This window comes from Rhinolophus sinicus, chromosome 4 (assembly GCF_057876585.1).
Source record: "Rhinolophus sinicus isolate RSI-liver-muscle chromosome 4, RSI-T2T, whole genome shotgun sequence".
Classification (NCBI taxonomy): domain Eukaryota; kingdom Metazoa; phylum Chordata; class Mammalia; order Chiroptera; family Rhinolophidae; genus Rhinolophus; species Rhinolophus sinicus.
In genome coordinates, this window is record NC_142504.1 from 55,635,643 (window position 1) to 55,661,759 (window position 26,117).

The 26,117-nt window shown below is 39.8% G+C and overlaps 1 long non-coding RNA gene and 2 pseudogenes across 1 annotated transcript in view; 2 read left to right on the plus strand and 1 right to left on the minus strand.

The window, feature by feature from the left end:
• The window catches only part of LOC141573181 (uncharacterized), a 197,527-nt gene that overhangs the window by 131,299 nt on the left and 40,111 nt on the right, over nt 1-26,117 (plus strand). The gene's annotated exons all lie outside the window — the stretch shown is intronic.
• Nucleotides 15,549-16,115, plus strand: LOC109461350 (transcription factor BTF3 pseudogene; annotated as a pseudogene).
• LOC109461347 (peroxiredoxin-like 2A pseudogene) lies at nt 23,965-24,954 on the minus strand (annotated as a pseudogene).

The following is a 26,117-nucleotide window of genomic DNA, read 5'->3' on the forward strand; positions in this document are numbered from 1 at the left end:
AGGTAGAGGTGTCTTAGTAATGAAGATGTCATAAGTATGAATAACCTGTCATTACTTCGCTCCTTGAAAACAACATAGTACCTCAATGCAAGTTCCATGCAGCTCCAAGGAACTGGCCTCACCTTGAATAGAGCTAGTGTCTCACTGATAGTAGATAGATGAAAATAGATGTCTATACAGTAGAAAGCATTTCCCCACCAGTTACCAAGCATATAAAACTTTGGCAATTCTTGTCTTCTGACCATTACATCTTACAAAATAGTCTTCAGAAAATATGTTTTTAAAGTCAATTTTTATTTCTATTTATTTTTAAGTGAAAAGGCTAAAACATTTTTGCCTTTATGTCAGACTTCTGAAAGCAATTCCTTGACTTTAGTTAATTAAAAAAAAAAAAAAAATTTGCATTTCTAGCCAGTCCCTATAGGGTGATAAAACAGACACATATCTACAGAGAAAAAGGTGTTGGCTTAACATAATGGAATCTAAAGAAAAGAATAAGTGAATGAACTAATCAGAAACAGTTTTGGAAAAATGGAGGAAAAACTGAGGGTTGCTAGATGGGCAGGGGGGTGGGGATAAGGGGAAGGTGAGAGGTTTTGGGAACGTACAGAGGGATAGTGGATGGGGGGAGGGGGGTTCACACAGTGTGAGGGATATAAATGATAAATGTCTAAGTTTTGCTTTGTCTTGTGCACCTGAAACTAATTAATAAAAAAAAAAATAAAAAAATAAAAATAAATAAATAAATAAAAAATAAAAAAAAAAAAAAAGGTGTTGGCTGGCATGGATCATACTCCTGGCTCTCTCAAAGCCTAAATGCAGATGACATTCATGTAAATAATCACTAATTTGTTTCTCCCAAATAAGGAAGATCTGTCTGAGGCAAAATATATACAGATAGAATGGGAAACACTAATCTCTATAGTCTGATGACAGGATTCATTTAAGTCAGAGAATTTGCAAATGTCACTAGCTTTACTCTAGGTTCCTGAAGTTGTTATGGTAAAGTGGGTGGATTTAGTTTTAAAATATGCTAGTGAATAATTAAATTATTTATACTTTTCATACAATAGCACCCAGATATCTTATAAACCCAATTTTAAAATATGAAGCTAGTTATTATACATTTTTTGAAAAAAAAATCCTATCTTTGGAACTTTCTTATAACATAGGAGGTTTCCTGTGAAAGACATTTTTTTAACTCCTTAAAATGTTACTAGTGATATGGTTCTGACTTCACTGATACGTGGGATATAAAACTGAAAGCAACAGAGGAATAAGACAAAGAAGGAAACAAAAACTCGTAGACACAGATAACAGTTTAGTGGTTACAAGAGGGTGGGGGGGTAGATGAGGGTAAATGGGATCAAATATATGGTGATGGGAGGAGAACTGACTCTGGGTGGTGAACACACAATGGGATTTATAGATGATGTAATACAGAATTGTACACCTAAAACCTATGTAATTTTACTAACCATTGTCTCCCCGATAAATTTTAATTAAAAATAAATAAATAATAAAAATAAAATAAAATGTTACTAAGCAAAGCTAGCCATTTGGAATTAAAATTTCCAACTCTACAACAAAATGTAATTTATTGAGATTTAAATAGCAAGGAAGAAGTGATTGTTTTGCAGCCTCATCAGGAGCTTATTTCCACAAAACATCCATAGACACTTTCCCACCACATGCTCATTTCCATTCTTAGGCACTCGGCTGGGATATGTTTAGTTTGGCAGCTTGCCAAGATGTGTTCATTGGGTCTCAGTGGTACCAAATTTGACAGAAAGCAAGGCACAGGAGGGAAAGGGTATTTTCAAATCAGTGTTTTCACATAAAAAATGTAAGACTAAAAAATCTCTCTTGTGAAAGGACAGATCTGACCATGCTTCTTCTCATTCTTCTATGATGGCTAACCTAAATATTCTGCTTCACTTACACCTGCCAAACATTGGTTGGGGGAGAAGGACCTTTCTTGGTGGCTACAAAAATTGTCCCCAACCTGGAGGACATAAATCCTGCACACTCAAATGCTGGTATGGAAGCGCTCCAAAGCATTTCCTTTTGCCATGACCCCTCTCCACCAAAGGGCCTCCTCGTACTTTATTCAACCTCTTCTCTGCACTTGGAATATCCCCTCATTATGCATTACATAAGTAATTTCTGAATTTGAATTGTTTAGCTGGTGAGACTGAATTATTAGTTGCTATAGCCCTGACATGGGTATCTGCTGTAAAAGAATACATTGTTGTTCATAGTTATTTACTTCCCCTCCCACTGTAAGAATCACGCATTGCTGCCACCTTATTTGGGCTCTCAGAGTAATGTGCTCATGTGAGCAGATGTAACATATACCATCAAAAGTTTCCATGATCAGTCTTACTCTTTTCCCTCTGCCATAAGAAGGACATGCCCAAATAAGGCTGAACCTTTAGCACTGCCCTGAAATGAGAGGTTGTGCTGGAGAAAGCCACAACAGGTCACTCAGCACTGCCCTCATGTAATGTGAACAAGAAACCAATATTGATTTCAGGGTTGTTTCTTACTGCAACAAAGCTAACCCATACATCTGTCATATCTATACTGTCATTTAGGAGCTACGCCCCAGAATATGAGAAAATATTGATGTTAAATAAATATCATTGTCTCAAACCGTGAAATTAAAAAAATAAAAATCCAAAGTATCCTTTGAGACTTCAGGTTCTAGAGACAGAACTGAGACTAAACTGTTACTTACTGTATCTGTGAACTTTGACAGATGATTTCTGACCATATAGATACTAATGGAAGCTACATCATAGACTTATTGAGTAGGATTAGAGAGATGATATGTGTAAAGCGATGACATAGCACAGTAACCACCACATAAACAGTAGTTGAGGAGGTTCTCTGGGAAACAGGCACTGAGATCAATATTAGCAAGCAGGAGACATGAGTATATTGAGAATGCACTTGAAAGCAACAGCTGTAAGGGAGAGATGATGAAGGGCTGTGCAGAGGAAGAAGGGAAGCGTGTGGAGATGCAGCAGGGCATCAGACGATACCACTGAGAGCTCTGGAGCTGGGATGGCGCTTCAGATGTGTAGACTGTCCCCAGGGAAGAAGGTAATGTCCATGGGAGTGGCTGCTCTCTCAGCCATAGGCTGTTGCTAGAGAGAGACATGGTTGTGGGCCACAGCAGGCAACACTCCAGCGGGGGTGGGGGATACTCAGTCTGGAAGAAGCGATATGTCTGAGTGCACCCAGCACCCAGCACGTCCATCACTGTGTGACCCGATGCACGTCCTTCATGTGATGAGTTTGCTCTGACGGGGCAATGCCCCTTCAGAATCCTGGATGGCTGCTTTTCCATGGACAATTCCACAGGGAGAGGTCCATGGGACAGAAGGCAGTCCCATTGAGGTGTGTGGTCTCAGGGACTGCACTGGAGCTCCTCTCCCTCCTCCAAACGTGGTCCAGTTTCCATTGCCTCGAGGCTTAGCAGCTTCCCACTCTAGGTGACTTAACTGGGTGGCATTTCTCAGCTCCCCAGGCCATAGTTGCTATGTTTGTTCAGTGCCTAACAAAATTGGGCAGAAGTCTATCAAGTACTGCCCCATGGGCCGCATGCTCATTCCTCCTTTCTCTACCTGGTAGCTGCTAGCTTCCCTGGCCAAGTTGCTGACTCTTTCTCCTGCCTGCTGGTCTCCTGACATAAGTACAGACAGTGACTGGGCAGCAGCTGCAGCTAAATCTTTATGTCTGTTGGTGAGAATGATCCCATTTGGGAACCATGACTTCTGAATCCACAGTTCCTTGAGCTGCTGTAATAAGAAGCTGAAATCTCCCTTATGCATGCTCCTTCACCTGTTTTAAAAGATCTTTGCAAATTTTTTGAAATTCATCCCTTCAAAAGGTGGACTCAAATTCCCCTCTTCTTGAATGTAGACCAAATTTAGTGATGCCCTCCTAACTAATGGAATGTTGCAAAAGTGGCATCTGAGGCTAGGTCATTAAAAGGGTAGCTTCCCTTTGGCATGCTCTCCCTCACATGCCAAGTGGTGGGAAGCCTGTGCCAGGGCATGACATTCAGGCAGCCACTTTGCTTCTGACCATTGAGCTCCACCACCTGCCCTCTGTTATTTCCAGATCCTGCTACCACCACTGCCGTCAGTCCTATAACTGCATGGCCCACTGAGGCTTCCTAATGATGCGGCACGCTGTGCCTTGTCACTTATCAGGTCGTCCTGTGGAAGAGAAGGTGGCTGGCTTTTCTGGCCTTACTCTAGCATGTCCATTTCTTTGAGCTTTTGGATCCTTTTATCCATGTATGAGAAAAGGGTCATGGTTTCCAGTTCGTTTGGTGTGACCATTGCTTTCTCTAAGCCTCAAGAGCCATCATAGCAACAGGTTACATTGTCTCTTACAGGGTAAAGCTCCTGCATCACAAGAGAGTGCTTCTATACTGAGAAACTCTCATCTTGTTCAAATTTAGGCTGCACCCCCTTTGAGCCAATACCCTCAGCATCCAACCCATGTGCCCCCTCCAACTTCCTGCCAGTACATGTGGGCTAGTCCTGTAGTTTTGTGGAGGTGCAGTCTTTCTCTTCCTTAAGGTAACCAGAAGTTCTCCAGCTTCGTCATGTTGTGGTATTATTAGCCCAGTGATTGGGCTGGTTGCCAGGAAGGGAGATGTAACGTACCTAAGGGAGGGAAGCGTGATGCTTTAGGCAGAAGCCTGCACATTACTTTCAAACAAGGGGGTAGGTCTAGATTCTTACAGGGAGAAGTGGCCATTCTGTGAGCCCAAAGTATTAAGGGAATCTAGGGTAATTCAAGATTTTGAATGTATTACCTTGGACATGCCACCCCAAACTTGGGCCTCTACTCCTTCCAGACACTGCTCTGCCCTTGGCATAGCCAACTTGCCAAGTTAAGAAGCCAGCCTTCTCTGGAGCTCTGCTACTCTTTTAATGAAGTCCCAGAATTGACTTATCCTCAATGTTTTCTGTCCATACAGAGAAGATGAGTCTCTTTATGCTGCCTGTGAGGCCCTGTGGTTTTCACATTTCACTTTAAATGGGTGATTAATCATTCTCAGGCTTTCATTGCTTTTCCCCCAATATAATATTCATTTGATTCCATATTCCTTATGCTTATCACTTTCCTTGAACCTTGGAGGCACCTGCCAGTGTATTTCCTTCCCACCCCAGTTCACTACCAGTGAAACTTTAAGTAGTGAGCAGCACTCCACTCACCCCTAATGATGGGGGCCTCTTTGCTAGCCAGCTGGTGGTGGGTGCAGCTCCCAAATCCCACTTTAAAATATGCTCCCTAGGCCCCTAGTGAGCCTAGTTAGTGCCTAGTCAGTAACTGTCCTAGGCCAGTTTCCCAGTGTAGTTGGTTGAACAGTGACCCCTCACCAAAAGAGATGTCCACCCAAAGCCTGTGAGTGTGACCATATTTGGAAAAAGAGTCTTCACAGATATCATTAAGAGGCTTGAGATGAGATCATCCTGATTACCTACATGGACCCTAAATCTGATGACAAATGTCCTTTTAAAAGCACACAGAGGAAAAGGTGATGGGGGACAGAGGCAGAGACTGGAGTGATGTGCCTAGAAGCCCAGGGTGGCCAAGGTTAGCTGGCAGCACCAGAGGGAGGAGAGAGGCATGGAAGGGTTTTGGCGCAGAGCTTCCAGAGGAACACACCCTGCCAACACCTGGACTTTGGGCTTCTGGACTGCTGAACTATGAGATAATAAATTTCTGTAGCTTTCAGTCACTCAGTGTGTGGTCATTTGTTATTGCAAACCCAGGAAAGCTCACTCGGAGACAGATATTTGCATACAGGTGGAAGCAGGATGGAGCAGAAAAAAAGGTGAATGCTGATACATTTACAATACTGGCTTCAGCTGATCCCACAGGAAACTTAAAGCTGACGTAGCCCTTCAAATTATTTCCTGAATTGAGGAAAGGGGGCCAGAACCTTTTATTCCCTGTATTGACCCTTCTGTTCCCTGAACTGCAAGCAGGAACCCTCAAGGACAAGACAACTCCTGTCAAGGAAGGGAAATTCTAGGGTGTGGACTTGATTGTGAACTGTCAGCAGGCAACATGCCTGGCAGCTGGGGAGACAAACGCCTCACTCCCAGAGAGGAAACCGGGTGGCGCTTCTCAGAGCTACTGCAGGAGGCTGCAATTATGTCATCAGAGTAGGAACCCTGTCAAAGGTGGGGACTATGGGGAGTGCATCAACCAGAGCAGATCTTAGTGAGTTACTTTTACAAAAACAAATATGTTTACCAGTTAAATCCAAGGCAAAACACTGAAGGAGAAAAGAAGTTGCTAAAAAGCCATAAGTGATCTGAGGAGGAAGAGTGAAATTGTAAGCAAAGGATGTAGTGGAGGTGAGGGCTCAAGGAGGACGGGATGGCAGGATCACACACTGATCCCACAAGGCGATCCCATGAGGCGATCCTGCAAGGTGAACCCCAGGTCATCCTCAGCACCAGTTAGTGGAACTGCATCTTCTGATGATGATATGGAAGGGGCCATAGACAGCACCCAGTAGACAGCTCTTCCCTTGTTAATAAAAGCTTCTGTTTCTAAAAACCAATACACAATGCAATATATAGACGATGTATGGTAGAAATGTACATTTGGAACCTATATAATTTTACTAACCAATGTGACCCTCATACATTTAATAAATAAAAATAAAACCAATAGACTGAGTAATCAAATGGCCAATAAGCACTTGAAAAGATGCTCAACATCCTTAGTGGTCAGGGAAATGCACAGTAATCTATGATGAAATCTCAGTACACACCTGCTAGGATGGCTATAATGAAAAGACAGATAATAACAAGTGCTGGAGGAGATGTGGAGAAATCAGAACCCTCATACACTACTGGTGGGAGTACAAAATGGTACAGCCACTTTGGAAAACTACTATCACATGACTCAGCAGCTCCTTTCCAAGATATTCACTCAGGAGAAGTGAAAAGTTATGCCCACACAAAGATCTATACACAAATGTTCATAATAGCTGTATTTATAACAGCTTCAAACAGGAAATAATTCAAATGTCCATCGATAGGTGACTGGATAAATACAATGTGGAATATATGGAATATATTCAGCAATGAAAAGATACAAAATACTACCTCAATGAATTTCAAAATCATTAAGCTGACATTTAAAGTCAGAAATCAAAGAATACATACCGTGTGGTTGCATCTATATACAAAACTCTAGAAAACACAAATCTAAATTATAGAGATGGAAAGCAGGTCAGGGGTTGCCTGAGGCTGCAAGTACAGGAAGATTTCCTGGGAAGAGGCACAAAGGAACTTTTTGGGGGGTTGAAGATTCTGTCTTGATTGTTGTTGTGGTTACACAGATGTATACTACATTGTTCAAAATTCTTCAAATTGCACAACTGCAATGGGTACAATAAAATTATTTTTTTTAAAAAACTGACTGCACAGAAGCTTCTCTGCTGCTTGTTCTGGAGAAAACTGGATCCAGTGGGTGGGTGAAAATAACTACTCTTTTCTTAGCTCCCACAGTGATCCTGGAGTCATACATCAAAGGCTCGCTCCTCCTCACCACAAAGCAACAATGACAGGGCAGGGCTGTCTGCTGCAAAGATAATAATTCCCCAGACTACAGAAGCCACAGAAGGTCACAGAAACTCTCAACTACAGTCCCATTGTGTTTTTACCTAGGAGACCTTATGGCCAGTGTGACCGTGGTACTGTTTCCACTGCTCCTTCCCATGTGGGTTACTCATGAAGACACCAAAAGGTCAAGAGTCTTACTCAGAACTGGTGACAATGAGTCAATCATCATTTTTCTTCTGCTTCCAGCCCCTAGCCTGAGCACTATTCTCTGTTAGGCCCACTGACTGGGAGCATTACTTAGAAATTCCCTCCACCCCCGCCACCTCTCCCACTCTTTTTCTTCCTTTTTTCTATACCCCTGCCTTGTTGTGGAACATCTAAGAATACCCAGAAGAACTTACCCCAAGACCACGCAAATGATTCAGCTAATCTTCAAATGTGGGGCTACCCAATAAAGAGAATAGGTGTACCATGCTCAGAGGCAGCATCACAGGCCTGTAGTTTTCCATGACATGGCACATTATTTCTGTGTTCAGTGAGTGCGTCTCTGCATTTTCACATGGAATTATTACCTGGTGGAATGGAAATGTCGCTATTTAAGTAAAAATTGAATCAAAGTACGTTTTGGGGATTTTTAACCTTCTTCCTTAAGAGATTTTTATAATTTTGTAATCAAACCATAGAAAGGTTAATAAAAATATTTACTTTATTTTATTACTTAGTGACAAGTTTGTAAACAGCAGACAATGATGAAGCAAGACAGACCATAAACACATGCCTTTGGCAGTGCTAGAAAAGCCAGATCTTCACCCATCACATGTGGAATCTGACATCATCTCCGAGGGTGAAGCAAGCTTGAGCATCTAGATTTACAAAACCTCCCAAGTATGCGTCCTTGTGGCAGACTCTATATGCCACAGAGTGAAGCAACCAGAGCAAGAATTTCCCGCATTTGACCGCTAACCCTTAACAATATCTCTCCTCATTGTGAAGTTTCATCCATAGGAATGAGAAAGAACAGCCCCAACCCAGCTATAGGCCACTGACCACGACCTTTGTTTTTGCATTTTCCTCTATTATTGAAGTATAGATGACATACAATCTTATATTAGCTTCAGGTGTACAACGTAGTGATTCGACATATATATGCCTTACAATGTGAGCTCAATGAGTCTAGTAACCATCTGTCACTGGGGAAAGTTATTGCAATATTATTGACTATATTCCCTGTGCTGTACATTACATCCTATGGCTTATTTAATAACTGGAAGTTTGTACCTCTTACTTCCCTTCACCTTTTTCACCCCCCACCCCCACCCCTCCGCTCTGGCAGCCATTAGTTTGCTCTCTGTTTCTCTGAGTCTGTTTCTGCTTTGTTTTGTTTGTTCATTTGTTTTGTTTTTAGATTCTACATACAAGTGAAGTCATATGGTATTTGTCTTTCTCTGTCTGACTTATCTCACTGAGCATAGAAGTATACATACACCTCTATTTTCATTGCACCATTACCCATGATCTTTCTTAGAGAGACTCTCAAGACTCTATGCAGACTCCATCTAAGTTCCCTTTTACTTTTACAAATTTTTTCCGTTTCGTTGCCAAAACACAATTCCATATTAAAAATAAACAGTGATGCCTTGCCGCAGATCTCTGTTCTCCTTTAAATGGTCTGACAAATACCAATGAGTCAAGATCTCCAACTGCTCTCCACCCCAGAAAAATTACTGGGCGCTCTCCGTCCTACCCCTGCTGTCTGACTGCTTGTTCTATTTTCTCTGCTCAGGCTTTTATCCCAATCTCAATTTGTGATTTTCTGGCTGGTTATCAGCCACTCTTTCCCTCTTTATTCCTCACTGGATCTCTCTCAGGAACTCTCTTGGCCTCATTTTTTTCTGTGTTTCTGTTTCTCTCTTTTACCATCACTCTTTCTAAGTGTCCCTCTGTTTCCCCAAATAAACACAAACAAGGAAGAAAGTGAACCACAGGAAGAAGAAACCATTTTATTAGAGCACTGTGCCATGCAAACCAGGGGAAAACCTCTGGTCCATTTTGTCCTTGTCAGCATCTTCTGTCACAGGGACCCTTTGGAGACCTACTTCCTCTCCACAATATTTGCATCTTAAATGCACATCGAAGACAAGCTCTTGGCATGCATGCAAAAGCAATCTGTGCTGTATGGAAGATATGGTCTCTAACCTCAGGTTGAACTAAAGAGCACTGGAAATTTTAAGAAGTTGTTTTGACCTTTCAGGGTCACTTACAATGGGGATCTGCCTGGCAGTTGTTAATGGCAGTTTGATTGGGCTCCAATGCTGTTTTTAAGTCTCTATTAGGGTCCAGCCAAGTTAAACACATTTTCTTTTCATCTCTACGTACAAGTCCAGCCTTCAGCCCCCAGGTCTTGTTGTTCCTGGTTCTTCTCTGGATTCCCTCCAGTTTGTTGACAAATTCTCCTATTTTCATTCGGAATTATTTCTTCATTTCTCCCTGATAGTATCTCACAACGTTTTCTCAAGATCAGCATTTTATTCCCTCTCTGCCCACACACTGTTGACTGTGAGAGCAAGAGCGTAGAGAAAGGAGCACAAAGCTTGTGGGCCAGGCCAGTCTAACGGAAGGGCTTCCTGAAAAGCAGACTCAGACTCTCCTGGGGCTAGCAGAGTCCTTTGTCTTGCTTCTCATTTGTTTTTTCAAAATGATGCCCTTTCTTGACTTTAAAATCCATATTGATCATTGCTGAAAACTTACAAAATACAAATATGCAGATGAATATGAAACTCATGGGTAATTCACAAACTACAAGTAATTTTTATTCATACCCTGTTTTCCTGAAAATAAGACCTAGCCGGACCATCAGCTCTAATTCATCTTTTGGAGCAAATATTAATATAAGACCCGGTCTTATACTGTATTATGCTAGATAAGACTGGGTCTTATATTACAGTAAAATAAGACTGGGTCTTATATTAATTTTTGCTCAAAAATACGCATTAGAGCTCATGGTCCGGCTAGATCTTATTTTCAGGGAAACACGGTATTTTTATGCTTTCTTTCATTCCTTTTCATATACAGATTTTTAAACAAAATTAATTCTACATTAAGGATGTTTTCCCATTTTGGTATCCCCCATATTTCTATTTCACTCTTCCAATTATCACCTCATGCCTTAGAATCACATTATTTTCATTACTGTAATTTTTTAAAACACAGATTGTTACTAGTAAGGTGAGTAAATCTACAACCATTTCTCATTTTTTTCCTAACACTTTCTTAACTATGCTTTTATTTATTTTTTCTTTCTAGATGAATTTGGAATAAAATTTCATTAAACACAAAAGTTAATACAGGAAAGAAAAAAAAACTGGCTTTTACAATATTTTCTTCTTTGATCCCAGAACATGCACATCATTTCATTTGTTCAGTCTATTCTTTTTTTTCTTTTTTTTTGGTGTGTCAATAAAGTTTTATGGTATTACTGATTATATCTTCAGATTTTGATTAAACATTGTTAGTATTTTTTTAATCCATTGGCTTCGCATAGTATATGTGTGTCTGTGTGTCTAGATGCCATTTTTCTAGTCTCCTTTATGTCTGGATAGAGAAGCTTCCCATCTTACTTTTTTATTGTAGTAAAATATACATTACGTAAAATTTACTATTTTATAATTCTGTAGCATTAATCAGATTTATATTATTGTACAACCATCACCCACATTCATCTCCAGAACATTCTAATTTTCCCAAACTGAAACTCTGTACCAATTAAACACTAATTTCCCATTTCCCCCTTTCTGCATCCCTTAGAAATCACCATTCCACTTTCTGTTTCTATGAATTTGACTACCCTAGGTATATCATGTAAGTGAGATGATTCAATATTTGTCTTTTTGTAACTGATTTATTTCACTTAGCACACTGTCTTCAAGATGTTGTGGTATGAGAAGAATTTCCTTTCTTTTCTTTTTCAATTATAGTTGATATTCAATATTATATTCGTTTCAGATGTACATTTATATAACTTACAAATTGATCCCCCCTGGTAAGTCTTACACCCACCTGACATGGTATACAGTTGTTACAATATTATTGACTACATTCCCTAAGCTGTACTTTACAGCCCCATGATGTGACTATTTTGTAACTGCTAATTTGTATTAATCCCTTCACCTTTTTCATCCCCCATACCTCCTCCCATCTGGCAACCATCAGTTTGTTCTCTGTATCTATGACTTTGTTTCTGTTTTGTTTCTTTGTTTCTTTTGTTTTTTAGATTCCACATATAAGTGAGATCATGTGGTGTTTGTCTTTTTCAGTCTGACTTATTTCGCTTAGCATAATACCTTCTGGGTCCATCCATGTTGTTGCAAGTGGTAAGATTTCATTTCTTTTCAATGGAGCATTTAATCCATTTACATTTAAAATAATTGATGGTAAGTATGTAATTATTGCCATTTTATTAATTGTTTCCTGATTGTTTTTATAGTTCTTCTCTGTTCCTTTCTTATTCTCTTGCTCTTTTATATGTTGAGGACTGTATTGCTGTGTTTGGATTCCTTTCTCTTTGTTTCTTGCATATCTCTTGTAGATTTTTGGTTTGTAGTGACCATGTGCTTCATACATACCAAGCTATGTTTATAGCAGTCCATTTTAAGTTGATGATTGCTTAAGTTTGAACACATTCTAAAATCACTACCATTTGTACTTATCCCCTCCACGTTTATGTTTTTGTCATTATTTTTTACTTATTTTGTGTGTGTGTGTATTGTGTGTATTCCTTAATTTATAGTTTTAATCACACATGATCTTCTTACTTTTGCTTTTTAACCTTTGTTCTAGCTTTATTGTTGGTTGATCCACTGCTTTTATTATGTATTTGTCTTGTGAGTGAGAATTTTTTCTTTGAGATTGTTTCTTATTCATGTTTTTTTTTTTTTTTTTTCTCCTTCTTCTTAAAGAGGTTCCTTTAACACTTCTTGTAATACTGGCTTGGTGGTGATGAACTCCTTTAGCTTTCTCTTGTCTGGGAAGCTCTTTATCTCTCCTTCAATTCTAAATGATAGTTTTGCTGGATAAAATAGTCTTGGTTGTAGATACTTGCTTTTCATCACTTTGAATATTTCATGCCAATCTCTTCTGGTCCTCAAAGTTTCTGTTGAGAAATCAGCTGACACTCTTCTGGGAGCTCCCTTATAAGTTACTAGTTGCCTTTCTCTTGCTGCTTTTAAGTTTCTCTCTTTGTCTTTAACCTTTGCCATTTAAATTATAATGTGGCTTGGTGTGGGCCTGTTTGGCTTCATCTTGTTTGGCACTCTCTGTGCTTCCTGGGCTTGTATGTCTATTTCCTTCACCAGGTTAAGAGAGTTTTCAATCATTATTTCTTCAAATAGGTTCTCAATCCCTTGCTCTCTCTCTCTTCTCCTTCTGGTGCCCTTATGATGTGAAGGTTGTTATGCTTGATGTTGTCCCACAGGCCCCTCACTTTTTAAAATTCCTTTTCCTTTTTGCTGTTCCAATTGGTTGCTTTCTGCTACCTTGTCTTCCGAATTGCTGATTAGATCCTCTGCTTCATCTAATCTGCTGGTGATTTTGTCTAGTGTATTACTCACTTCAGTTATTGTATCCTTCATTTTTGACTAGTTCTTTTTTATGGTTTCCATGTCCCTTTTTTAAGCTTACTATCTCTTTGTTGAAGTTCTGACTATGTTCCTTGAGCATCCTTATAACCAGTGTTTTGAACTCTGCCTCTGGTAGGTTGCTTGCCTCCATTTCATTTAGTTCTTTTTTCTGGAGTTTTCTCCTCTTCTTTTGTTTGGGACATATTTCTTTGTCTCCTCATTTTGGCTTTCTCTCTGTGTTTGTGTTTATGCATTAGGTGTATCTGCTACATCTCTCAGTTTTGACAGAGAGGCCTGAGGTTGTAGGTGTTTTATGGGGCCCAGAGGTACAGTCTCCTTGGTCACCTGAGACAGGTGCTCCAAGGGTGTCCCTTGTGTGAGTAGTGTGTGCTCTCCTGTTGTAGTTGAGCCTTGATTGCTGTTGATATGTTCAGTGCGTGGGATTGACACTCAGGCTAAGTAGCTCTGAGGACTGCCTGTGACTATAGCAGAAAAGCTGTTGTTTGGATGCTCACCTTATGGAGCAGAATTTGCTTTAGTGAGGCCACCCTTCCAGTGTGTCATTTGTGGAATTAATTGGGTGGTGCTCTGGTGTGGTCTGATGCAAGTCACCAGGTGTTTTGGTTCCAAGACCTCTTGAGAGGGGCTCCAGTGCAGGCCATGGTCAGCTATTGCCTGTGTCCAACCAGAGCCCACCTGGTAGGAGCTACAAAGTGACCTGTGGTTGGTAGCTGCCTGTTCTCGGCTTGGAGGCACCTGGGAGTGGTTATACTGTGAAACCAGGCCAGCAGCCACTAGTGCCAGGTTTGAGGCCACTTTAGCAAGAGGTACAGGGCATGCTGAGAGCAGCTGCTTCTTATTTGGAGTTTGTGGAATTGTGAGAGATTTCAGGCAACTCAGCAGCATGAGCCTGGGCCAGCCCCTTGTGTGGAACCATTGCTGAAAGAGGTTCAGGCTGGTGTGAATTGGGTGGGGCCAGGTCTCAGAGAATCACTAGGGTGGGGCAAGAGTGGTGTTAGCCAGGTTAATGGAGACTCAGATTTGGCGGCTGCCTGTGCCTATGAGCTGTGTGGCTGAGGGCCTAACAAAGGAACAATGACACACATTGTCACTTTAGTCCCAGAGAGAGAGCTGTCCCTCCAGCCCTCACCCTGATGCCAGACAATTCAGCTCTTCGCTGTATCTCCCTGGCACTTTTTGAGCTGCTTTCCCTTTGTTGGAGGTTAGGGTGAGTGTGAGTGAGTGAGTGAGTCTGTGCTTGGGCTTTTTGAGAAGATACCTGAGTGTCTAACAGCCCTCTATCTAATCCGGATGGAGTTCCTGCTGATTTTCACAGACAAGTATTTTGGGAATTCCCCTTCCAGGCACTAGTACTCTGGGCTGAGGAACCTGATGTGGGGCTAGGATTCCTCACTCTTGAGTGGGGACCTCTGCAGTAAATATATACCTCCTGATTCTTAACCACCACATGTGAGTATGGGACAAACCCATTTTGTGTCTCTGCCCCTGCTATCAGTCTCAACATGGCTTCTTCTTTATATTCTTGGTTATAGGAGTTCTGTTCAGCTAGTCTTCAGGTAGTTCTCAAGGGTGGTTGTTCTATATTTTAGTTGTAATTTTGATGTAGTCATGTGAAGTGGTAAGCACTGTGTTTACCAACTCTGCCATCATGACTGGAAGTCCAGAATTTCCTTTCTTTTGAAGGCTGAATTATATTGTTGGGTGTATATGTGACCTTTTGTTTACCCATTCATCCATCAATAGACACTTGGATTGCTTCTAAATTTTGGCTATTGTGAATAATGCTGCCATGAACATGAATATATAAATATTTGTTCAGGTCCATGTTTTCAATTCTTTTAGGCATATATCTAGAAATGGAATTGCTGAGTCGTATGGTGATTCTATGCTTAATTATTTGAGGAACTTCCATATTGTTTTGCACAGCATTGACATGATTTCATATTGCCACCATCGATGTACAAAGATTCTCATTTTTCCACTTCCTCACCAACACTTGTAACTTATTTTTTCTAATAGTAGCCATCAAAATGGGTCTGTAACCGTATCTATTATGGTTTTGATATTTATTTCCCCAAAGATTAACCATGTTGAACATCTTTTTATGCTTATTTGCCATCTGTATTTCTTCTTTGGTGAGTTACCTGTTAAGATCATTGGACTATTTTTTAATCCATTTATTTGTTTTCTTATTATTGAGTTTTAAGAGGTTTTTGTAGTCTAGCTGGCATTTTGCATCCTCATGTGTGTGTACTTATTCCCAGCTGATCTTCCCAAGACACCATGAATGAAAACCCTAGTCCCCAGTGAGGTCCCATTTCCTCTCCAACAAGATGAAAGAAACTATCATAAGCCAGGAGAAATTCACCAAACTGCACGCACAAGCGCACATTGGTGGGAAAGAAACTGTTTGCAGAAAGAAGAAGGTGGTTCACAGAACAGCTATAGCAGATAATGGAAAACTTCAGTTCTTAAAGAAGTTAGAGGTAAACAATATATCTGGTATTAAAGTGGTGAATATGTTCCCAACCAAGAACAGTGATTTACTTTAACAACCCTAAAGTTCAGGCATCTCTGGCATCAAATACTTTCACCATTGCAGGCCACGCTGAGACCAACCAGCTCACAGAAAAGCTACCCAGCATCTTAAACCAGCTTGTGCAGACAGGATGACTAGTTTAAGGAGACTGGCTGAAGCTTTGCCCAAACAAACTGGGGATAGAAAAGCTCCACTTGCTACCAGAGAGGATGATGATGATGACGTTCCAGATCTTGTGGAGAATTTGGATGAGGCTTCCAAGAGTGAAGCAAACTGAATTGAGTCAACTTCTGAAGAAGATGAAACTTGAAGAAGTTACTGGGAGCTGCTATTTTATATTATGATTGCTTTTAAAATTTTTGTCCATTGATCTGATAAAAAAAATCTCAATCTCTAATATTTTTAAGTCCAAATCCCTTGGACAGTGTATCTCTTTTCATTTTTTGCTTATATACAAATGATTATTTGCAGCTAATTAAGGTGAAGAAGCTTGGAACTAAAGTTTTAAAGAAAAGTTAATAAAGTTCTTTGCCTAGTTAAAAAATGTTTTTTAGTATGTTTTGAATAACAGTCCTTTATCAGATATGTCTTCTGCAAATATTTTTTTCCCAGTCTGTGGCTTGTCTCCCTATTCTCAACATTGTCTTTTGCAGAGCAGAAGTTTTTGGTTTTAATGAAGTTCAGTTTATCAATTATTTCTTTTATGGATCATGCCTATGGTGTTGGCATCACCATACCCAAGGTCATTTAGGTTTTCTCCTATGTTGTCTTCTAGAAGTTTTATAGTTTTGCATTTTACATTTAGGTCTGTGGTCCATTTTGCATTTTATACTTAGGTCTATGATTCATTTTGAGTTAATTTTTGTGAAGGGTATAAATTCTATGTCTAGATTTACTCTGTTGCATGTGGATGTTCAGTTTTGCCAGAACCATTTGTTGCAGATACCTATCTTTGCTCTACTGTACTGCCTTTGCTCCTTTGTCAAAGATCACTTGGCTGTATTTATGTGGGTAGATTTCTGGGTTCTCTATTCTGTTCCATTAATCTATTTGTCTATTCTTTTGGCAATATCACACTGTCTTGATTACTGTAGTTTTATAGGAAGTCTTGACAGGTAGTGTCAGTCTTCCATCTTTGTTATTCTACTTCAATATTTTGTTGGCTTTTCTGGATCTTTTACCTTTTCATATAAATTTTAGAATTGGTTTGTTGATATCCACAAAATAATTTCCCTGGATTTTGATTGGGATTGAACTGATTTTATAGATCAACTTGGGAAGAACTGATATCTTGACAACATTGAATCTTCCTATCCATGAACATAGAATGTCTCTCCCTTTATTTAGGTCTCCTTTGATTTCATTCATCAGAGTTTTGTGGTTGTCCTTATATAGAACGTGTATGTAATTTGTTAGATTTATACTTTAGTATTTCATTTTACAGAGTGCTAATGTAAATTGTATTGTGTTTTAGTTTCAAATTCCTCTTGCTCATTGCTGGTGTATAGGAAAACAATTGAATTTTGTACATTAACCTTGTATCCTACTAGTTGGCCATCCCCCCTCACTTCCATGCAGAATATCTCTGAAAAATTATCTAGCTTCAGAAACTCCCTATGGGATTAACTGAAGCCTCTGTTGCATTGTTGGTCAACTTCTCCCTCTGCCAACCTTGCTCCCTCATTCCTTTACAGGTGTTGTTTCCAAGAGCACTCCCAAGTAAATAAACTGCACTTAAACTTCTGTCTTAGAATCTGTTTTGGGGGGAACTTAATATAAGAATTATCAGTCTTTAAAATGAGACTATTTCTTCATATTGAGAGGAACAAATGATATTATGAGGATGAAATTATTGAGCAAAGTAAGAGATAGCTGTATACAATCATGTTGCACTCATTTTCTTCCTTATGCCACACTTTACCAGATACTTGATAGCTATCTTCAAGAACTAGTATATAGAGAAAGGATACCTCTACTATATTGTTATATGAGGGAGAACTTCAACAGTGGCAAAATTTCAGGTGCCACGAAATGCTTGGTGCATATTTGGAACTCAGTAAATGTTTGATGAATCGAGGATTGATGGCTGCATGGATGGATAGGTGAATGGATTAGAAAATTAGCAAATTTTTAGAAATTTCTATTATCATTGTTTTTGCAAAACACAGTGGGTTTCCATAATAACCACTTAAACACAACTTAATAATTACTTAATCACTCAGCGTATCAGTTTCTTCATCTGTTAAATGGGAATAATAATGGTACCATAGACTTCTGTACATTAAATGAAATAATACACATAAAGTATTTAAAATTGTTTCTCCTCACACAGTAAGCAAAGAGTAAATATTACTTATTATTAAACCTTAATTTCATGCTAGGTACTGAATTAGGTTTTTATAAACATTAGATCAATTACTATGTACACCAACACCATAACATAGGTAGTCTTGTATTTCAAAAACAGAACTTAGGCTTAAGTCTTTGATCCATTTTGAATTAATTTTGGTACATGGTGACAAATAGCAGTCCAGTTTCATTCTTTTGCACGTGGTTATCCAATTCTCCCAGCACCATTTATTGAAGAGGCTGTCTTTCCTCCATTGAATGTATGGATAAAGAAGTTGTGGTATATATACACAATGCAATACTATTCAGCGATAAGAAAAGTGATATAGGAACATTTGTGACAACATGGATGGATCTTGAGAGTGTAATGCTGAGCAAAATAAGTCAGACAGAAAAAGCAGAGAACCATGTGATTTCACTGATATGTGGTATATAAACCAAAAACAACAAAAGAACAAGACAAACAAATGAGAAACAGAAACTCATAGACACAGACAATAGTTTAGTGGTTGCCAGAGGGTAAGGGGGGCGGGGGGTGGGGGATGGTAGATGAGGATAAGGGGGATCGAATATATGGTGATGGAAGGAGAACTGACTCTGGGTGATGAACACACAATGGGATTTATAGATGATGTAATACAGAATTGTACACCTGAAATCTATGTAATTTTACTAACAATTGTCACCCCAATACATTTAAAAAATAAATTTAAAAAAAAACAAAAAACAGAACTTAAAACTCAAAGGGCTTAAGAAACTGTCCAAATTTATTTTTTTATCCTTATTCCTTTACACCTCCTTACTCTTAATCAGCACTTGTTATTTTTTTTCTGGTTATTCCTATGAGAAGATTAGAGATTAGACTGTTCCCTCTCCTTTATCCTCTTTATCCAACCCTTTAATTCATTCTGCCTCTTAACTTGTCTCTTCCTATAACAGGCACTGTAGGCACTCTGCCTGTATCTCCTTGGTACTCATCATTTCTAAGCATATCAAAGGTTTCTGATTTCAAGCACCCACAATTCCCTGCCTGAAGGTATATATTAGGTTGGTGCAAAAGTAATTGCAGTTTAAAAGGTTAAAAATAATCTAAAAAACCACAATTACTTTTGCACCAACCTAATATGTTCCTCAGAAGACTTCTCTGCGAATATGTGTAGGGCAGGCCTAAAGAGTCAGGGAGCTAATGCCTTAGAAAAGGTCCCAAACAATGATGGCTGGGACTTAGTAGATAAATATTCCCACTTCCACACCCCTTGGATGGGACAACTATCGACACACTCTGTACAGGTTCCCAGTAGAATTCACCCTTAGCTCCAAAGTGGCAATCTGATCATTTTTGCATCCATTCTTGGCTTCCTTCTTTCTGTCACTTCCAAAGCTTTTTACCCTAGTTCTGTATTCTTCCAAGTAAACTACTTGCACTCAAATCCTTATCTCCAGATCTGTTTTTCTGGGAATCCAACTTCAGACATCTCCTCTCCATTCTTACTTTTCCTTTCACCAGAACTCTTGGAATAATATCCTAACTTTCCTCTTGGATTCAATCTCTCTCTTCAAATACTTCCTGCAGGGAAATAGTTCTAAAACATAAACATTATCATGGCCTTCCCTAGCACAAAACTCTAATGGTTCTTATTGTATGTAGGGTAAAATATAAACTCCTTAGCATGGCTTATAAGGCCCTCCATGATCCCAGAATTTGGCCCCCGTCTGCCTTTCCAGCCTTACCTCCCACCTTTTCCCACTACTACTCTGTGCTAAGGAAAAATGCACACTCCTTCAAATGCTCCAGGACTTTCCAATCCTCTGTGAATTAACACACACCCAGTGTTCTCCATTCAGCCTAACATCTAACCAGTAAGCTTGAATTCATCCTCTACTTCTGCCTCAGTGAAGGGCATTCGTTCCCCATGTGGGTAACAGGAAGACCTCCACATAGCTCCATCTTTGTGCTAGCCACACTGCAGTCTATTTTTGTCTCGGTGTCCATTTCCCCTGTTATTCTAAGAGTTGACTGAGGGCAGACATTCATCTGTTGGAGCAATGTGGTTCCAGCATGCCCCTGCACTCCACACATAGAAGGAACTTCAGGAAGTGCACTGTAGTAATACATGGCTGAGTGCATGAATGTACAAAATCTAACAGCTGTCAGAATTGGATTCAAGCATGAGTGTGTCCAATTTCAAAGCTGTGCTCTTCCTGCTACAGTGTGCTCTGTAAGGGAGTAAGCCTGCATTGTGACCCTCTGGTGCTGCGACACACAGGCACGATGGATTTGCAATCATCACACATTTCAATGTAGAAGATCCTACAATCCCTTTCCATGGTCAGGAAATGTGGGATAGAATCTGAAGTGCCTGACTTCTAGCAGCTTCATCGGATTTATTTTCTCTTTTCTCTTGTATCAGGTCAAGTATATAACAGAACCTCCTTCATTATTTGGCCAAAATTTTTTTACTCCTTCTTTCTCCCTAATATAAGTCAGAAGAAAAGGCTGTCTGGGGAAAGTAGAGACAAGAAATAAGATACCAGAATTGAGCAGCTCTCTGGAAATGATGGTCAGTGAGGGGTGAAAAAGGAACTTGGTTAGGAGGTCTGGCTGAACTGCTGCCCCTGTGAGCAAAAGGGAAGGAGGAAGGAATTCAGGTAGTTTTCCAGACAACTCAGGAAACAATGGCTCTGTACCTCAATCATTCCCTTGTTGACTTGCCCTGTGATAAATTGAATCAGTTATTAAAACTACTGGTGAAACTGTATCATCAATTTGGAATTCAAACAATGTTTTTATTCTAAGATTTTGGAAAGACTTCCTTCATCAGATATCCCCAACCTGAGATTGGGAGAAAGGACAAGAAGACGGACAGTTGAGGCTTAATATTAACATTTACAATGGCAATGAAAATACCACTGGTGCTCCCCAGCCTCCTTTTTTGGGTAAAAACAATCTACTTTTAGGTTCCTGAGCTCCCCCTCCATAAATCTACAGACTCCTTAGTCTCTCAAGAAGGCTGTTTCCATGGGGCACCTGAAGTGGCTCAAACCCCATCTTCAACAGGCATTACAGCATCACACTTCCCCCCAAAAGTGCTTCTCTTCATGTGGCAGGCCTTGCATGTTGGGCCTTTGCATCTGTTGCCAAGATAGATTTAACTGGCATTTGAAGAAGCACAACTGTGATATAATCAAAATACAAGTTAATATTATGATTGCAGTTCTGTTCCACTATCTCATTATAATTATTTAAAGTTACCTTCCATTGCCCCTATGTGACAACTCCAGTAGGCCCAATAATTTCCTGCTTACTCCTAGGTAATAGACAGGTCATAGATCTTAAATAATAATTTTAAAAGTTTTGACTTTGAAGTCAAGATGTCCAGAGCAAGATTCAGTTAAAACATCAAACTTTCTTTAATGTCATATTTCCCCTCCTCATCTTGAGAGCTGCAGTCTTGAAGAAGGTTGTAGGTAAATTCTTCTTTCTCTTACTGACACTTCCTTCCCCACTGTCCAACACTTGCTACCTGTTGTTTGATCAGGTCAGAACAGGCAGAGGATGAAGTGGAAAGAGGAGATAAAAGGCCCTTTGACAGGTACTGATGAGGGCTGACATTGCACCCTTAGGGCTGGCAGAGAATAAGGTTTATTCATTTCCTTGTTGACACTTTCTTTGTTCTCTGGGGATTCTATCACCAAGGAATTCACCTGTGCTGTTACCTTGATCCTGAAAGGTACATTCTTTTCCAAATAGAAAACCCTTAGAAATCTTGCAGATTCTTACTATTGGGTTTCTTCGCTTTCTTGTGGACAGCACCCGGATAACCACATGCCTGGCATCAATCTCTCTATCTCAGTGTATCTGTCTCTCTCTCCCTACTCTGCTCTATGAGGAACAAACAGGTATTCCTTGACCCAACAAGTGCTGGGAGCAGGCAAGTTTCATCACAGCTTACCCACATCTTGTCATGACAGGCTGACTTAATGTTTTCGTTATCAAACTCAAGTCCTCTGTGTCTCCCAAATGCAGGGGATACTTGGTAGCTCTCTGGTTATATAGAATCTTCTCACTGGCTTATAATGAAGGGTGTAGCACCCCATCCCTAACTCCTCACACCCTCTGGGAGGGGGTGCCCATGGCACTGCATCAGCTTTTGCAAAGAGATCTATTCTCAAGTCCTCTCTTCTCTGTTCTCAATTCTTGTTTTATTTAAAGTCAGTGAAAAGATTTAAAATTCAGGTAATGAATTTATGAAAAAAATTTCTGCAAATATTGCAAGTGGGGATCTCCCTGATATTCATTTTGGTATATGATATCTCTTGGATTCACACTCAAGTCAAAACTATAGTAGGAAGTGTCCTCTTTCTTTTCTTTTAATTACTATTTTTAAAATCAATAAATTATCCTATAAGGATGAAATTCAGTAAATCAAGAACATAATTAAACTTAGCTAGTTTGCAGTTTGACTCACCGCATAGCTCACTATCTAGCCAGTTATCATTAGACTTAGCTAGTTTGCAGTTAGATCTACCCTGATATTCAGCTGTTTTTTCTTTGTTTATCCCCTCACTAATTCACTTAAAAACTCTGTTTTGTTCCCTTTCCTAAGTCTACACACACCTCGTTAATCTATTTAACCAGCAGAATCCTAACCTGGAAAGGGAAATTTCTTAATCCTCAGGTACTGACACCAGAATCCATTTTGCAACTCCCATACAGTTTTTACCGGTGATGCATAAAACTCCAGGCCGTTGTGGTCCAGTCTGGAGTCCGGAGATAACATTATCTTAAAACAGACCAGACCCCAGGAAGTGATGTCAACCCTCAGACCTGCCTGACCAACTCCCCCTTTCCTTTGTTTTCATTCTTGTGTATCTATAAAACCTTCTGACCAGTCTAGGAATGGGGAGATGCCCTTTGGACAGGGGTCTGCCATCCTCCCAGAACGCCAGCATTCTGAATAAACCTGCTTTTCTTTCCACCAACCTTGTCCCTCGATTTTAACTTTTTTCAAGCGGCAGGCAGCCAGACCTTAGTACGGTATCAATCCAACTTCCCAATTTGGGTGCCTTTTATTTATTGTCTGATTGCTGTGGCTAGAACTTCCAACTCTATGTTGAATAAAGGTGAAAGTGAGCATCTTTGTCTTGTTGCTGATTTTAAGGAGAATGTTTCTATCATTTCCCCATTGAGTATGTTGGCTGTGGGTTTGTCATATATGGCCTTTATTATGTTGAGGTATGTTTCCTCTATTCCCACTTTGCTGAGAGTTTTTATCATAAATTGCATGCTGAATTTTGTCAAATATTATTCTGCATCTATTAATATTGGTTTTTGTTTTGTTTTGTTTTGTTTTTTCATTTTATAATCTACCTTTATCATGCCATCCAGAGCACGTCAGTTCCTTCATATTAATATTACTTAACCATTATATAACAAGTAATTAATAAAAAACACACAAGCCAAAAACCTTGTATCTTTAATCTTCAAGTCAATCATTAACTTTTATTAGATTTGTAAAGACATGAAAATAGAACTCATTTCCAATAAGAGCACTCAAACACCATAATGTTTGTAATGAGGTCCACTGGAGCCTCATATTTTCCAGATTTTAGCTGAAATAACCCTCACTCCTTTCTTAGATTTTTATCAGTCTTATTTGGAGGTTATTTTGTCTTATTGATCCTAAACACAGTACAATGTTACAATACATTAATGATCTATACTGAGAACATGGCATGAGTGGGTTTCTAATTCTTTAGGAACGTGAATGGAAACATAACTTCCTGTGAGCACAGGTGAGAGCCCTAGTTATTCCTGAGCTGGGCAGTTTTACACAATCATTATTTTCTCTGAGGCTGAAGACTGTGGTTTGATCTTCCTAGCAGCTTCCAGAACAGAAACTGGGTTTACCTTACCTCCAAATTCTTTTTCTCAGTGCTCAAGAAGAATGCCTGCTTTCCTGATCCCACCCCAGAAACTCCCCCAAGGATGAAGCCTTCACTTTCCAGGTTTCCAGAGAAGCCTCTGCTCAGGGCCTGGAAGAAGTTCTTCCAGACGCCTAGCCAGAAAATCCCATAAACATCATCTTCTGCCTTTGGGGACTGTAGAATTTTTTCTTTTCATCCCAGGAAGATTTCTCCTTTGAAATAAGCCTGGAAGTCTTTCACTTTAGTCTTGATCTGTTCCTTCACCACTGCATAGAGGGAACACCCATCTCGTCCAACTTGGGCTTCAGGGAGGACAGGTCTGCAGCCTCCTCTCAACAGAGAAAACAAATAGCCTGGACTCTGCACCGCCATAACCACAGCTCCATTCTTTTCCCAGAGCTCCATTACTTTGAAAGTTCTCAGTTTCTTCTCCAGTGTTTTCAGGTCTATTTCCTCCAGATACCCTAGGGTCGCTTGCTGGGGCTTGGACAGAAATATGTCTATGTTGACCAGAAGAAATTCCAGAGTAGCAGCCCCCAAAGCCCCCCACCAATCACCACATTCCCATGGGAAGAAACTGGGATCCTGGAGGAAAAATATTTCTGCACCAAGGCGGAGCTGACCTTCGTGGAGTTCACGTGCCATGCAGAGTCCTGCCTGCAGCACTTCTGGCTTGTGCTTGACTCCCACCAGCCTTCTCTTGTGCCTGATGCAGGGGAGTGTGGGGGTGTGGTAAGAGGGATGGGTGTTGGAGGACCAAACTTTCCCTCCACCCCATGGGTCCAGAGGTGGACCCCATGCCTGCGCCATAGCCTCATATGGTTTTTATCTTTTGTTTTGTTTATGTGATGTATCACATTAATTGATTTGTAGATATTAAAACAATCTTGCATCCCAGAAATAAATCCCACTTCATCATGGTGTCTGACATTTTTAATGTATTGTCGAATTCAGTTTGCTAAAATTTTGTTGAGAATTTTTGCATCTATGTTCATCAAGGATACCGGCCTACAATTTTCTTTTCTTTTTTTAATGTCTTTGTCTGGTTTTGGAATTAGGATAATGCTGGCCTTGTAAAATGAGCTTGGGAGCATTTCCTCACTTGAATTTTTTGGAATGGTTTGAGAAGGGTAAGTGTTAATTCCCTTTTGAATGTTTGCTAAAATTCACCTGTGAAGCCATCCAGTCCAGGACTTTTGTTTGTTGGGAGTTTTTTTTATTACTGATTTGCTTTCATTTCTAGTGATCAGTCTCTTCAGATTTTCTGTTTCTTCTTGACTCAGTCTGGGAAGATTGTATGGGGTGTGATCTAAAAATACAGTGAATGTTTAAATAAAAAAAATTATTACAGTAAAAGACACATTGCCATTAATCCTCCTCAAAATACTCCCCTTCACTTCAAACACACTTATCCCATCATTCTCGCCACTTTCTGAGGCAGTTCTGGAAGTCCTCTTTCGTGAATGTCCTTAGTTGCACTGTTATGGCTGCCTCGATGCCCTGAATCGATTAAAAACGTTTACCTTTCATGGTCATGTTAACTTTGGACAAGAGCCAGAAGTCACACAGTGCCAGATCCGGTGAATAAAGTGGAGGAGAACACACCATAATATTTTTATTTGACAGAAATTGCCATACCAGAAGTGATGTGTGACGCAGAGTGTTGTCATGATGGAGGATGAAATAGAGACACTCACGAAAGAGGACTTCCAGAACTGCTTCAGAAAGTGGCAAGAACAATGGGATAAGTATGTTCAAAGCACGGGGGAGTATTTTGAGGGAGATTAACGGTAATGTGTCTTTTACTGTAATCATTTTTTTTATTTAAACATTCACCATATTCTTTGACCACACCTCATATGTTTCTAGGAATTTATACATTATTTTCCAGATTGTCCAATTTGTTGGCATATAATTTTTCATAATATTTTCTTACAATCCTTTGTATTTCTGTTGTTAGTTGTCACTTCTCCTCTTTCATTCTGATTTTATTTATTTGGGTCCTCTCTTTTTCTTGATGAGTCTAGTTAAAAGTTTATCAAATTTGTTTATCTT